The 15587-nt window shown below is 39.1% G+C and overlaps 1 pseudogene across 1 annotated transcript; it reads right to left on the bottom strand.

Moving 5' to 3' along the window:
- Nucleotides 1-890: 890 nt before the first annotated feature.
- LOC309623454 (nucleolin pseudogene) lies at nucleotides 891-12574 on the bottom strand (annotated as a pseudogene). Its single transcript has one exon. The product of its transcript is annotated as a nucleolin pseudogene (transcript).
- Nucleotides 12575-15587: the final 3013 nt, after the last annotated feature.

Genomic DNA, 15587 nt, shown 5'->3' with positions numbered 1-15587 from the left:
CAGGAACATAGTGGGCCGGTAGGACCAGTGAAACAGGCAGCTATATGAGAGGCTCAGTAAGACAGGACATAAAGATGCTGTGTCCGTTACGGACAGAAAGGAGAGAAGCCAACATACAGAAGGGGCAGGCATCCCTCCATCAGGTGCAAAGCAGCTGTCAAACAACTGAAAAAAATTATTCTTGGTATTTGGTCAGCTGCCTACTCAATGGTCCAGGAGAGGAGTAAAGAAACTTGCTCCGGCTTTAAATTTGATTTTATATGAGCTGGACAACCAGTGTAAAATGGAAAAAGTGTAAAATGACTACAGACTTTTAAGATAATTCATTCTGAGTTAAGAAGATTAAAAACAGAGGTTGTACCAAGTGAAATAGGAGTCTCAGTAGCTTTTCCTAGTTTACAAAGACATCTCCAAGTCTCCGTCTCTCCCAGGTTCCTTCAGATCTGTCTGTTGTGTTAACTGTTCTGCTTAGCTCACATCCAAGGTAACTCAATGTTTGTGGTATAACCTCCTTTCAAAGTGCGTTGACAGCAACAAGTGGCTCTGCCACTCCAAGAAGGGACCAGTTGGTCAATGGGAATTGTACTACACAGTTTTCCTTGCACAGACCATCACCAAAATTGGGCAAACCCCAGTGCTCTCCAAGTATTGCAAGTTGTAGAAGGGATCCCAAAAGCACTCACTGCAAGTAGAATGCAATGTAGTAAAACTCAAGTGAATTAAAAAAAAAAAAAAAAAAATGGGGGCATTTCATTGAAGGTAGTTGTAGCTCTTCTTGAACTAGGCATAAATACAAGTGCCCAAACACATATGAAGTGAAGAGACCTTCAAACAAGCATTCTTGCAGTGATAACTTTTTAAAATAAACTTTTATCATTAAAACTTTCAAAACACACAAAAATAGAAATTATAGTACAATAAACCCAGATGTTTCTAGCATCCAGATCCAACAATTATTCAAGATCTTGTCACACTTACTTTGTCCATCCTTTTTATTTTCTTTTGCTGAAGTTAGTGACATGTTTTTGACACCAAAACTGGATTCAGTATTTGCCATTATTTAAAATTAGTTTTGTCTTTTTCTGAATGTCTCTTCCAAGGAAGTACCTCAGTATTTTGATTTGTTCACCTTCTTTGAATTCCGAGCAACAAATGTTGAATGCCTGCTGTGTAAAAGGCTTCATATACTTGAGCTTCTTCTGCCTTCAGCTCTTAAAACTGTCAAAGCAGTTCCGGAGCATCAGACATCTTTCTCGATTTCTTTATCTCATTGTGTACATGGCTTCCCAGTGGCAGGATACAGAAAGTAATCTAGCCAAGTTGTGTAGATAATAATATACCAGCATATTGGTACTTAGTTTCTGTTTAAGAGCATTTGCCTTCTACCACTTTCTTCCAAAGGAATACTGTGTTGTTTTAATATTGTTAAATTAGAACAATGAAAGATATTGTTAATTACTTTTTATTTTGTTGGCATATCATTATAACTGTGTCCTATGCCTATAGAAAAGGAGCTAACAAATAGTTGGAAACCACAAATGTAACCACAGTTTGGAATAAAATAATCCCCAGCTCCTTCTAACCGCTTAGGACTCGGTCCAAGATACATGTCCCTATCTCCTGTAGTTGCTGCATTTTGAAAGTTATGCCTGCTGGTATGACTGTAGTTAAGAGGCTGTCAGCATCCCCAGTCTGACCTCTTTATTCTGGGTTTATAACTCAGCTGTTTAAATTTGCCCTGAGCTGGAACTTAACACGGGGTTTTAACCTGAGGAATATAAGCATGCCTTTACATGTGTGTGAAAGTCATATCTTTTTTTTCCTCTTTACAATAAGTTGATTAAAAATATATATACATGACAACTTAGCCATTTCAGAGCTATGTCAAAAACTTGGAGAATTTGTTCTGGAACTGATTGACTTTTCCCTACATAAATAATAGAATTTAAGAAAGCCTTTCCTTTAGAGAAGAAACTCTGCAATTTATAAGACCAGGGCATTGGAAACTTTTAAAAATAAAAAATAAATTAAAGAAAAGAGATAGAAAATGAAGCGTTGACTTCTTAGAACTTGAAAATGAGCTCTTATTCATCTAGTATTTCACTATGTCTGTTTACCATAAGAACACTTTGAAATTTGGTATAATGACATTAAATAACCACAATTGAAACAGACATTCTATAAGGGACTGTTATGGGTTGCCTCTAATGTGGTAATAGATGTCATTCTAAAAATGCAACTGTACCGTCTGGATGAAAGACAATGACTTCTAACACATTGGTTACAGACAATTGAATATTACAGCCGCCTCTCCTTCTGACTTGCTGCTATCATTTTATGGAATGCAACTAGTGTGGGATTGGCATGGAATTCTTATTGGATCAAAGAAAGCTACCACTCTGAAAACTCTTATGTTCACTATGAAACAGGTAATAAATCTACATGGTTCAAGATGTACTTGCTTTCAGCAAAAACAAGCAAAAAAGACAAAACAAAACAAAAAAACCTTATAAACACATTTCTGAAGTCTGGTGGGTGTCTCTAAGTTAAGAAGATATATACTCCACTTCTTTAAGTCCCAGTGTCCTTTTCTATAAAATGCGGATTGGAATACCTCACAGAGGGGTTATGAAATATATGTGTGATAATATGAGGAAGGACCCTAACCCTGTGCTGCCACTTTCTGGTGCACAAAAAGTGCTCAGTAAATGTCAGCTCCTGATGCTTTGAAGGGAAGATACATGAACTTGGGGATTCCATTTTGTAGTAATAAATAGTCCCTTTCTCTTTAGTGGCTTTACTCCTTCCTCGATCATTACCATTGGCCTCTGAATAAACTGAAGCTTTCTATTATCTTCCGTGGTGGATGCTCATGTCGTCATTCTAAAAACATGAAGCTTGAGTGTCATACTGCCTACAATTTTTTCATCTTGAGCAACAAAAATGAAGAGAAAAATAGAGAATCATAGTCTCCTAAAAATAAAATTATTTGACCCCTATAATATACTTTCTGTGTCAAAGTTTGATTTTCCAGAAAATTTTGAATGATGTTTATTCTTTGTCCCCTCAATATTAATCGACATTTGAAAGGGATTAATCTGTTGGCTAGGAGCTCTTCTTAACACACATTTTGTTCCAGACTTTATTTCCAATAGATTATTTAAACTATTGGATGATTGGATCTATTTTGCTTTGGCCACATTTTAAGGAAGTTTTTCACATTAAAAGCTTGTGATTATCCACCTAAAAATGAAAATACATAGTACCAATCTTGCCAATTATAGTTTAATAACCAACAACTGTACACTGAGTATTTACATCCATCCATGTACAGACAGCCTGACTTAGAGACAGTAACATTTCCCACAGTTACTTCAAATCTTTCTTCTCCCTCCTTGTTCTTAAGCACTATCCTGTAGTTGGTTATATCTTCCTTGCACATGTTTTAATCCTTCTTATACATTACATTTTGCTTTTACTAATAATATGATAAGTACTATAAGACAGGATAACCAGCTTTGAGAGATATTAGGTGAATGATACCCACAGTATCATTTAGCTCAGTACTACTGAACCAAAAAATTCCAAAGTGCTCTGGAATTTGTAGTTCAGAAATGATGTGTTGGACCTTTAGTGGACTCTAAGTTTGAGATGGCTAAGGTGGCTGAGGGATGGCATTCCAGGTTGAGGGAAAATGGGAGCAGAGGCACAACTGTAGAAATATACAAGATGCATCTACTTCCTCATTTATTTCCTTCCTCCTAGAAACGTAATTCATTTGCACTGAATTCAGCTCTTACTCTGTACCCTGCACTGTTCTGGGCACCACAGAAGGAATATGTCTTATACTGCAGTCTTCCAAATGTAATTGCATTAAGCCTATGCATTAATGTAAGTTGAGCTGAAATATTTACATCATTTAGCAGCACTGCTCACTCCAATCCTGAACTAACGTTTAGCTCCCCATCTGATTCTTTTATATTTCTTAGAGTAGTTTTGTCCCTTTTTCAATAAAAGTTTCTCATATTTCTTAGAAAGGTGATTCTGGGAAGATTTATGATTTTTAATTTTTATTATAAATGGAACTTCTTTTTCATTACTATATTTTCTAACTACACAATATCTGTGTAATGGAGCTCTCTAGATATTTGGATATTCACCTTGTATTCAGGCACTTTGCCGAGTCTTACAAATTATGAAGTTCTTTCAGCTAATTATTTTGACATTTCTAGGTAACAGTCCTCTTCTGTGGTAGTTACACCATTTATTTTTATTTCATGTCTTATTGTGTAGGTCAGAACTTTCAGACTATAACAATGAATAGTGATCATCACCAGCCTGGTGGTACTCCACCTGAAAGAGAAGCCACAAGAGTTTCAGTATTACGTTGGCTCTTGATTAGAAATAGATTATCATGTTAAAGAAGAATTCTACTGTTACTTAGATTTGTGCCCAGACATCCATATAAAACAATGTGTCCCTTAACTTCAGAATGCAGTCCCCTAAGTACATGCTCCCCTGAAAGAAAAGTGGCCTTTCTACCTCCCCTTAAGAGGCCTTCCCATTTCCTGACCAACGTGAACATTTACAATCTTTTCAGAGGAAACTCAAATCTCTATTTGCATCAAGAGGGCTTCTACAGTTCCACATTCTCAGGCTCTGGGATCTCCTATGCTGAATCACACCAGATGTGATATCCTGTCCAAGCAGGGCTCTACCAAGCCAATCCAGGACCCTTCCCCCAGTCTCTCCTTTGGATGAGGTAGAACTCATATTCCCTGCTTGAGTGCCAAGGATTCACACACATCTCCCAGAAATAACCAATCATTTTTAGGGTGAGTCCAGTTTAAATACATAGTTTAAAAGAAAATGGTCTCTAAAGCTGAAGATACACCCACTTTGCAATACTAAAAATGACATTTCAAGGTTCATCTCTGCTTTCAGAGTGATGGTGATTTCAAAGGTTTTGTTCAAGAACAGTGGGGGAATATATGCTATTTATTCATGTCTACAACATGCCCTATAGCTCCCCATCCCATACCCCATATAAATATCCTTCTTCCTTGGCAAATAACATCTTCTAACATACCACATAATTTACTTATTTATTATAGCATTGTCTCTCTCTCCCCCATTGAGAATGTGATCTCCACTGGAACAGGGATCTTGCCTGACTTATTCACTAATGGATCCCAAAAATCCAGAACAATGCTTGACGTATAATAGTCATTCAATATATATTTTTAAAATCAATGAGTAAAAAATCAGGTGGTGGTATTTTTGCTAAAACAGCAGAAAACCTATTATTAATGGAAATTAATGTTTCCATCTTTAGAAACAAAAAATCAATAGCAAGTTTCAAATTGTTCTCTCCAACTTTATTTTATTTTATTTTATTTTTAAGAAGTCTGGCACCAGAGTTTAGGACTTTTAATTTGTCCCAAAAATCATGATAAAACATTCTGCTTTCCTTTACAACCCCCCAACGCAAATAAACAAAAACAAAAAAACAAAAACAAAAAACTCCGTAGGAAAAAAATGGTTTTCTACATGGGAGGAAACAACATAAATTCAAAACTTACAGATAAGGGTTAGCTCTATCACTCGTCTCTTTAAAAAGTTTATACGAATATCCAGTCAACACCATCAGGGTTATCTCCCTTGAAATGTTATCTATACGGATTTCCAAGTAGACCACAGGGCTGTATACTGTCTTGGAACGTCCTCAGAAGGCTCCGTCATTGAGCAGGTAATAGAGTAAAAACCTCAGAGTCCTTTCTTTCAAATGGAAGAGGGAAAGACAGGTATAGAAGAAACTATTCAAACTTAGTCTTCTTTCCTTGTGGCTTGTGGTCTCCTCCTCCTCCTCTGCCTCCTCGGAAGCCTCCTCGCCCTGCAAAGCCTCCCCGGCCTCTGCCACCAAATCCACCTCGGCCACCGAAGCCACCTTCACCCTTAGGCTTGGCCCAGTCCAAAGTAACTTTGTTTCCATCACTTTCACCATCTTCCATGGCCTCCTTGGCAGCTTTGGCATCTTCCTCGCTGTTGAAGTCTACAAAACCAAACCCCTTGGAGGATCCAGTCTCCTGGTCAGTGACTATCCTTGCACGAATAGAGCCGTCAAACGACTCCTTTAATGTCTCTTCTGTAGTATCCTCAGACAGACCTTTGACAAACACAGTTTTGGATGGCTGGCTTCTTGAATTAGGTGATCCCCTGGGTCCTTGCAACTCCAGCCTGATGGCTCTGTCCTCAATTTCCCTTTTATTACATGAATTTAAAGCTTCTTAACATCTTCAAATGAAGCAAATTCTATAAATTCATACCCTTTAGATTTGCCATTTTGGTTCTGGGGCACTTTGATAAACGTTGCCTTCTCAAATACTTCCTGAAGAGTTTCTTCCGTTGCACTATAGGAGAGGTTGCTTAAAACAAGGATTTTTGATTCACCACTCCAAGTGCTATTCTTTCCACTTCTATAGTCTTGACTTTGACCTTTCTCTCCGGTATAGTACAGGGAAATGGATCGCCCATCTATCTCTGTTCCCTGCTTTTCTTCCAAGGTTTTCTCTGCATCAGCTTCTGTCTTAAATTCAATATAAGCAATCCCTTTACTCTTTCCATTCTTGCTGACTAATCTGGTCTCCACAGCATCTTCAAACACTTCTTTTAATTCTTCCTGAGTCACTTTATAAGGCAGATTTTTAGCCAAAAGTGTTCTCGCATCTCGATCTTTCTTACTGTCTTTTCCCTTTGGTTTTTCTAGTTTAATTTCATTGCCAAAGACTTTTAAACCAGTGAGCTCCAAGGCTTTTCCCAGGTCTTCAGCAGATTCAAAATCCACATAGCCAAACTTCCTAGACACACCAATTCTGACATCAACAACTGCAAGATCATTTTTAGCAAAAAGGTCACTGATACCCGTTTTCAATTCAGGAGCAGATTTAATGAAGTTCAGGTTTCCAACAAAGAGATTGAAAGATGTAGTTGGTTCTGTGTCTTCCACTTTCTGTTTCTTGGCTTCAGGAGCTGCTTCTTGTTTGGCCATTTCCTTCTTTCGTTTTCCAGGTGCTTCTTTGACAAGTTCTTCCTCCTCTTCCTCCTCCTCTTCCTCCTCCTCTTCCTCCTCCTCCTCGACTTCCTCCTCATCCTCATTATCATCCTCCTCATCCTCATTGTCATCCTCTTCATCTTCATCTTCAGCAGTACTCTTTGCCTTCATAGGAGCAGCTTTTGCTGGAGCTTTCTTTCCTTTGGCTGGTGCAGTCTCCATAGCTTCTTCTTCAGAGTCATCTTCGTCATCCTCATCATCGTCTCCATCCTCATCTTCATCCTCGTCATCCTCATCTTCATCCTCGTCATCCTCATCTTCATCCTCGCCATCCTCATCATCTGAGACAGGAGCAGCAGCTGCTTTCATCACCGCTGGCTCGAATTCATCCTCATCCTCCTCTTCATCATCCTCATCCTCCTCTTCACTGTCGTCTTCATCTTCCTCATCACTGTCTTCCTTCTTGGCATTCTTGCCGTTCTTTGCTCCCTTGGCTGGAGCCGCTGCTCCCTTCTTACCAGGGTTTGCTACCAATGCTTTGCCTGGTGTGGCTCCCTTTTTGCCAGGTGTTGCTACTGCTTCGGCAGGTGTAACTGTCTTCTTTGCTGGTGTAGCGGCTGCCTTTTTGCCAGGGGTGACAACTGCTTTCTTTGCTGGTGTGCCAACTGCAACCTTTTGTGTTGGGGAAACTATCATCTTCTTTGCTGGTGTTGTGGTAGCCTTTTTGCCTTTTTTCTGAGGGATAACAACCTCTTCTCCACTGCTATCATCCTCTTCATCTTCTGACATTTCCTCATCTTCACTATCTTCTTCTACCTCCTTTGGGGAAGGAGCCATTTTCTTGGGGTGACCTTGATTTTTACCGGCCTTTGCAAGCTTTACCATGATGGCGGCTTATGACGGCGGAGTGTGTGGCGAGTGAGCGGCGCAGGTGAGCCCAGAGGAAGCAAAGCAACGTCGATGGCGGCCGCTGATCGCAGAGCTCGTACGCTTGGCTGCCAGCTAGAGCTCGAGACTCTCTCCAACTTTAGAAGGCAAAATTTCATCTCTTCAGGCATTTGTTGTACCAATTTTTTTAAAAATATTGTCACTTTTGACCAAGAATACACAATAGGGAAAGTAGTGATTGGAAATAAAAAGAATCTAAATAAAAGGACAGAGATATCAACACTCACCACCACGTGAGGATGAGATGGCCCTGGAGGCAGAAACCATTCCTCACTGGCCCAGAAAGATGCCAGAAATGGAATGCATGCTTCGTAAATGTTTACTGAATACATGAGTGAGCAAATGAATGAATAAATGAATACACAAAGAAATAGCATTCTAATGATGTAAAAAAAAGTCATGTGTGAGAATGTTCTTGGAAATCCTGAAGAGTCAATGCCTTCCCGCAGAGAAGTAAACCTTTTCAAGGTGGCTTAGGATTGGAGGTCAGGAGAGGACTTTGGATAATGAAATCGTTCTAGAAAATTCAAGTTACCCTGCAGATGTACTAATCATACTCCAAGCCTGAATCTTAATGATACCTAAAAGAAGAAAGAAGTGAAACCGAACCCAGAGTTTTGTTCGCCCTCATCTAGTATACCAGCCATTCGTACATTGCCAACTTTTCTTTCTCCATCTCCCAACTAAGCAATCCTGAAGTTGAGTGTGAGGCGTGTGTCAAGAAAAACAACAAATCTTAAAAGTCTGCCAGATGCACCCCTTTACATTCTTCCAGGCAAAGAATCACATTTTTTTTGCTCAGTGGCCGTCACTGCCCCCCTTACATTAGAGTGCCAGATGAAGGCTATTCTGTGACTGTGATTCAGAATTCCTGGCATTTACTACCCAGTTAATTGTAACTTCCAATTAGTCTCTCCTGATAAGGAGAGGCAATGTTTGCTCACTGATGTGATCTTGTGCTACACACAGATTGGTGTGCAGAAACAGATTACTGCTTTGTGCTGCTGCAGCATCTTACTAAACTAAACCTGAAATTCAGATGGGAGTTTTTAGCCCTGGTTTTCTTAGTATTGCTTCAACCTTAATTTTGCAATTTACCACAAATCAGTGCTTACAGGGAAGGAGTGAGTCTTCCTTGGTGTGCCCTCTCTGCTTAATTTTTCTGGGCCTTCCCTAACAGCTTTGGTATTTCACAGGAAGGCACATTTTATTAAATGGAGCCTTTGTGTCCTACATACATATATATGGATTCCACAACAATTTTACAGCTCTTTCAAAACCCAGTTTCAAGGGCGTTTAAGCAGGGAATATGAGTTTCATGAGGTTTCCTAAAAATGGACCCAGCAATCAGTGTCTGAACAAGCCCTCCAGGTGATTCTGATGCAAGGTCAAATTTAAAGTCCTTTAAAGATTCAAAGGTCATTGAGGAATATTGCCAAAGACCAGTGGTTCCCAAACTTCAATGCATCAAAATTACCTGAAGGGCTTGTTAAGACCCTGATTGCTGAGCCCCATCTCCAAGTTTCTGATTCAGTAGGTCTGAGATGCTGGCCAGGAATATGCATCTTTAAGTTCCCAAGTGGTGCTGATGCTGCTGGTCTGGGGACCACGTTTTGAGAAACACTACAGAAAATTTAATCATTTACTTCTTTGCAATCTCTTGTAGCATTATTCCAGTGTTGCACTTTGGATGTAAAACAAAATCTAACAGGATCTTGGACCTCAGAAGAGTTCCATGGTCTCAAAATTTTAAATTTATAGAACTAAATGGAAAAACACTGAAGGTTTTAAGAGGTCAGAGGGAGACTTGTTTCTGATGCTCTGACTTTAAGAGAAATCTTAGGTATGAAGTAATCTGGAAATGCACTGTACGTTTGTATGGGACAGGACGCAGATCTCTATTTCAATTTTTTGCCAGGCAGTTTGTATTAGAGAGGTTCATCTGTCCCCTAAAAAAAACAACTGTAGCACTAAAGGACTAGAAAGAATGAAGTATCAGAGATTGAGAAGAAGATGAGCCTGGTTGCCATTTTATCACTGACTTGCCTGGTGAGCAAATGTTTAACCTCCCTAGAGATCAGTTTCTCCTCTGTAAAATTCATTTAACAAATGTGCATTGACTCATCCATGTGCAGAACACCAAACTTCATCCTGTTGAAGAGGCAAAGATAAGTTAGACATCTTTCCTGAAGATAGACATGCATATAAATAGCTGCAGTATATGGTAGAAAGTGAGAATGCCACTGAGAAAAGCACCATAATACTATGAAATGATGGTTCCTATCACTACATCTTAATGATTCTTCCATTTTCTAGGCCCTGGGCTTGATAATTTAGAGTCATCGTCTCCTTTCTCCCCAATTTCCACAAGCTCCTCAAAGTCCCATTGATCATCCCTTTGAAATTCCTCTCAGCATTGTTTCCTGTCCTCCTCACAGCCTCAAGTCCTTCTCAGACCTTGTCACTTTACTCCACAATTTCTGCAGTACCAGAAACACAACTCTGGATGCCTGCCATCATCTTTCTTTCCAGGACCTCCTATAGCCTGTTACTAGATTCGTCTTTCAAAAGAGGAGCTTGTATCCTCCTATGACAGCTCTGCCTTTATCAGTTCCTGCTAGACTGCTCCACCTAGCATTCAGGCACCCTCCAAGTGCCTCCCTCTCCCATGCACCACAGCCTGCCTTTCCTCCCAAGCACTACGCCTCTCTCCTTCTAGACCTGGTCCCTCCTGTCTCACCAACACACTCCATGCACCAAAGCTATGAGCCTTTACCAACATTCCACCAGCCTTCTAGAAGATCCCCCTTTCCTTTGACCCATCCACGTTTGGTCCGTCATTCAACACCACCCCCCTAAGTGTTTTCTCTCAGTTCTCCAGTCACAGTGTTTTCTCCTGCTCTGAATTATCTACAACCTGGGTCAACAAGTTCATCACAGGGTCCTTGTTTCTTATTGTCTTTAGAGCCTAGAGGCATCTCTCCTTTGAGGGGAGGGATTAGGTCATTTACTTTTGAATTTCTTCCTTTCTCCTGTGCCCATTTCTCTACTCCCAGTTACATGGCACTCTGCTGCTCAGATACACAAGTCAGCACAGGGTATGCAGCATAAACTCTGGAAATGTTTGGTGGGTGAATGAAGTAAGGCAGTGGACATCTGTTGCTTTCTTTTTGCCAGGCTGGCATGCAATCACCATTCTGATTCCCATGCTTTCTTTCCTTATGGTTCTATGCTGCTAAGAAATGTGGCCCAGGCTTGGGTAACTGGAATTCTGGATCCTCCGGTCAGTCATGATTGCTTACGGATGATTAAGTGGCTCAAGTCAGACCAAGTGGAACCAGTGAGACTCAACTTGAAGCCTTTCTCATAACTACAGGATTAAAGAAACCCTCTATCTGCTGTTCTTGAAGATAACTGGATATTCACCTGCAAAGGCTGGCAGACATCTTAGCAGAGATAGCCTGCCTCAGAAACATGTCAACCCACAGAAAAGAGAAGTGGAGAGATGCAAGAAGACAGATTCCTAACACCACTGACCACCTGAATTAAACTGTGCCTGAAGCCAGTGCCCTCGACCTTTCAAAAGCCAATAAAAGCCTTATTTTCCTTAAGCTAGTTTGATTTGTTTTCTATCATTTACTGTCAAGAGAGACCTACTAATTTGAATAAAAATAATAAAAGCTGACACAAATTGAGAATTTACTACACACTATGCTGAGTATTTACAGCAAAAAAAAAATGCATTCAGTCTTTTGATAAAAGACCTTTTCTAAATAATTGTGGTGAGTCAATAATAGTGGATGATTTTTTCTGGTTGAAATAGGGTACTGATAGCAAACTTTATATACCAGATGGTGTTACTGATCTCTCATGATAGATTTTCTAATCCTAAAATGTGGACAAGCATTGGAGAAAATGTCAAAAATTATATCTGTAGCTACTGAGATATATATCATAGCACTTGTATCTGCCAATTACAACATTTTTACTCCATGTAATAAAACCAGTTATTTCATAAAAGAGTTGTATGAGTATGCCTTATGGAATATGTGGGTATCTCTGTAACTCAATTTTCTGAACATAATTAATTCATTTAATTAGGCTAATTAAATGAAGGCTAATATGTATATTTTTTAAATTTTATTTATTTTTTTATACAGCAGGTTCTTATTAGTCATCCATTTTATAAACATCAGTGTATACATGTCAATCCCAATCTCCCAATTCATCCCACCACCCCCGCCCCTGCCGCTTTCCCCCCTTGGTGTCCATACGTTTGTTCTCTACATCTGTGTCTCAATTTCTGCCCTGCAAACCAGTTCATCTGTACCATTTTTCTAGGTTCCACATATATGCCTTAATATACGATATTTGTTTTTCTCTTTCTGACTTACTTCACTCTGTATGACAGCCTCTAGATCCATCCATGTCTCTACAAATGACCCAATTTCGTTCCTTTTTATAACTGAGTAATATTCCATTGTATATATATACCACATCTTCTTTATCCATTTGTCTGTCGATGGGCATTTAGGTTGCTCCCATGACCTGGCTATTGTAAATAGTGCTGCAACGAACATCGGGGTGCATGTGTCTTTTTGAATTATGGTTTTCTCTGGGTATATGCCCAGTAGTGGGATTGCTGGAACATATGGTAATTCTATTTTTAGTTTTTTAAGGAACCTCCATACTGTTCTCCATAGTGGCTGTATCAATTTACATTCCCACCAACAGCGCAAGAGGGTTCCCTTTTTTCCACACCCTCTCCAGCATTTGTTCTTTGTAGATTTTCTGGTGATGCCCATTCTAACTGGTGTGAGGCAACACCTCATTGTAGTTCTGATTTGCATTTCTCTAATAATTAGTGATGTTGAGCGGCTTTTCGTGTGCTTCTTGGCCATCTGTATGTCTTCTTTGGAGAAATGTCTCTTTAGATCTTCTGCCCATTTTTGGATTGGGTTGTTTGTTTTTTTAATATTGAGCTGCATGAGCTGTTTATATTTTTGGAGATAAATCCTTTGTCCGTCGATGCATTTGCAAATATTTTCTCCCATTCTGAGGGTTGTCTTCTCGTCTTGTTTATGGTTTCCTTTGCTGTGCAAAAGCTTTTACGTTTCATTAGGTCCCGTTTGTTTATTTTTGTTTTTATTTCCATTACTCTAAGAGGTGGATCAAAAAAGATCTTGCTGTGATTTATGTCAAAGAGTGTTCTTCCTACGTTTTCCTCTAAGAGTTTTATAGTGTCCGGTCTTACATTTAGGTCTCGAATCCATTTTGAGTTTATTTTTGTGTATGGTGTTAGGGAGTGTTCTAATTTCATTCTTTTACATGTAGCTGTCCAGTTTTCCCAGCACCACTTATTGAAGAGACCGTCTTTTCTCCATTGTATATCCTTGCCTCCTTTGTCATAGATTAGTTGACCATAGGTGCGTGGGTTTATCTCTGGGCTTTCTATCTTGTTCCATTGATCTATATTTCTGTTTTTGTGCCAGTACCATATTCTCTTGATTACTGTAGTTTTGTAGTATAGTCTGAAGTCAGGGAATCTGATTCCTCCAGCTCCGTTTTTTTCCCTCAAGACTGCTTTGGCTATTCGGGGTCTTTTGTGTCTCCATACAAATTTTAAGTTTTTTTTGTTCTAGTTCCATAAAAAATGCCATTGGTAATTTGATAAGAATTGCATTGGATCTGTAGATTGCTTTGGGTGGTATAGTCATTTTCTGAATATAATTTATTCATTTAATTACATGAAGGCTAATATGTATATTTTTTTAAAATATCATTGGAGATATTTTACAAAAAAAGAATTACAAAAGTTGTTATAAAACTTCTTTTTCAGAGGACAGTTGAAGTAAAATAAGGCTTTGGTTGTGAATGATTTAGGATCTTCTGATGTAAAAGCCAGAGGCAAGCATCTTTATAAGAGATTGACACCTGGAGCTAGTACATACACACAGACACAAATTGACAAGATTTAGAAAGGGTATTTTGGTTAACAAGGAGGCTTAAACTCCCACCACATTTATTTCTGTAATTACTTTTAGACTTGGGTTCTATCTGCAATCTTTTAAAATGTCATTATTTTATACGTGTGGACATATAGCATAAGTGGAAAGTCACACTAAAAATGAGAACAAATAAGAGCTTTGACTTGAATTTTAAGTTCATAAGATAGGGTATTTTTGCAGGAAAGAATAAAAGGTCTTGGTAAAATGTCTTTAGCCCACGCTCAGTGAACTACCAGAGTTATTATAAGTTTTAGCTCTTTTCAACAGAATGGCTTGTTAACTGGGAAAAAAAGAAAAAAAAAAAAAAAACCCTGTCTGTCTTATGAAAACCATTTTCTTTGCCTACTTAAAGTTGGTTGTCACATATACCATTAACTTTTAAACTCAGGGTCAGTTCACTTGTCCTTACTCAAGAAAAAAATGTTCTCCTCTGTTCGGACACATTTTCTGATTCTTGAGGAAGCCTAAACGTTTTGGTAACACCAAATCAGTGGTGAAAAAAGCCCTCCTCCATCACAGGCAGATATCCATACCTAGATTTGCAAAAAGAGCAAGAAAACAGAAACAAAAATAAAGGAGGGAAGAAAAGGAGAGAGAGAAAGGAGAGTTAAAGGGACAGAGAACATCTTGCTGTGAGAACACAGGGAAAGAACCCATGCCTTTTGCACATTCTTTCCATGGGCTACAGATGCCCTTGCCTGCCCTTGCCATGTGTATTTTTCCAGTGATCATTGATGTCCAGATAGAGGCAACACTTTTATTTAGAACAGCTACAAAGAACTCTAAAAGATCAGGCTATCATGCAATTAGTATTAACAATATTAACAAGCCAAACATAAATTTAAATTCCTTCACCTTTAGGAAAGAAAAGGAAACTTATGATTGTGACATACAGTTCTACTAGGGAAATCTGAAGAACCTTGGTCACCGAATGTTTTCAAAGAGGCCAGATTTCTTCAGTGTAGCCAGGCTGGAAAGAGGTAATGGAATCTTTTCTTAATGGTGATCATGCACTGGCTGCGAAATGTAATTTTAGACCAAGCCACAAAGAAATAGTCATGGACCTGTTTGCAGTAGGGATCAGGGACTCTGAAATTTCTCTAAGACTCAAAATGCAAAATGACATTAACCTGCATGCAGTTCTAGACATGGCAGATCACTCAGCGGTGTTGAAGCAGCAGAATTAGGATATGCTAGCTGAGAATGTGGAGGAATCCAAAAGAGTGGTTGTCATTTTGTCAGAGTGAGGAAAATAATGGCAGAAGAAAACCACAGCTATAGATCAGAGAAGAGCCGTTAAGGGAAGCAACACATGGGAGCCAGAGCCTGCATCTGCCCTGAAGAGGGTCTGCCTCTGGAACATTAATGCACAGAACCAGGCAAGTGTTTGAGCCAAGAGAATGCACCATGAGGGATATCTTGTTTAATGGTCCTCAGATGCTTTTCCTGATACTGATCATAAGAATGGCAACAAAGTAATTGTGCTTAAATTTGACTCAGGGGGAAAAAAATGTCTTAATCTCTGAGCCCAGATAGAATTTACAAATATTTATTTATATTGCATCACCTCTCTTGAATTG

Source organism: Balaenoptera borealis, assembly GCF_965194805.1.
Source record: "Balaenoptera borealis genome assembly, chromosome: 2".
Classification (NCBI taxonomy): Eukaryota; Metazoa; Chordata; class Mammalia; order Artiodactyla; family Balaenopteridae; genus Balaenoptera; species Balaenoptera borealis.
This window is presented reverse-complemented; position numbering and strand designations above follow the sequence as displayed.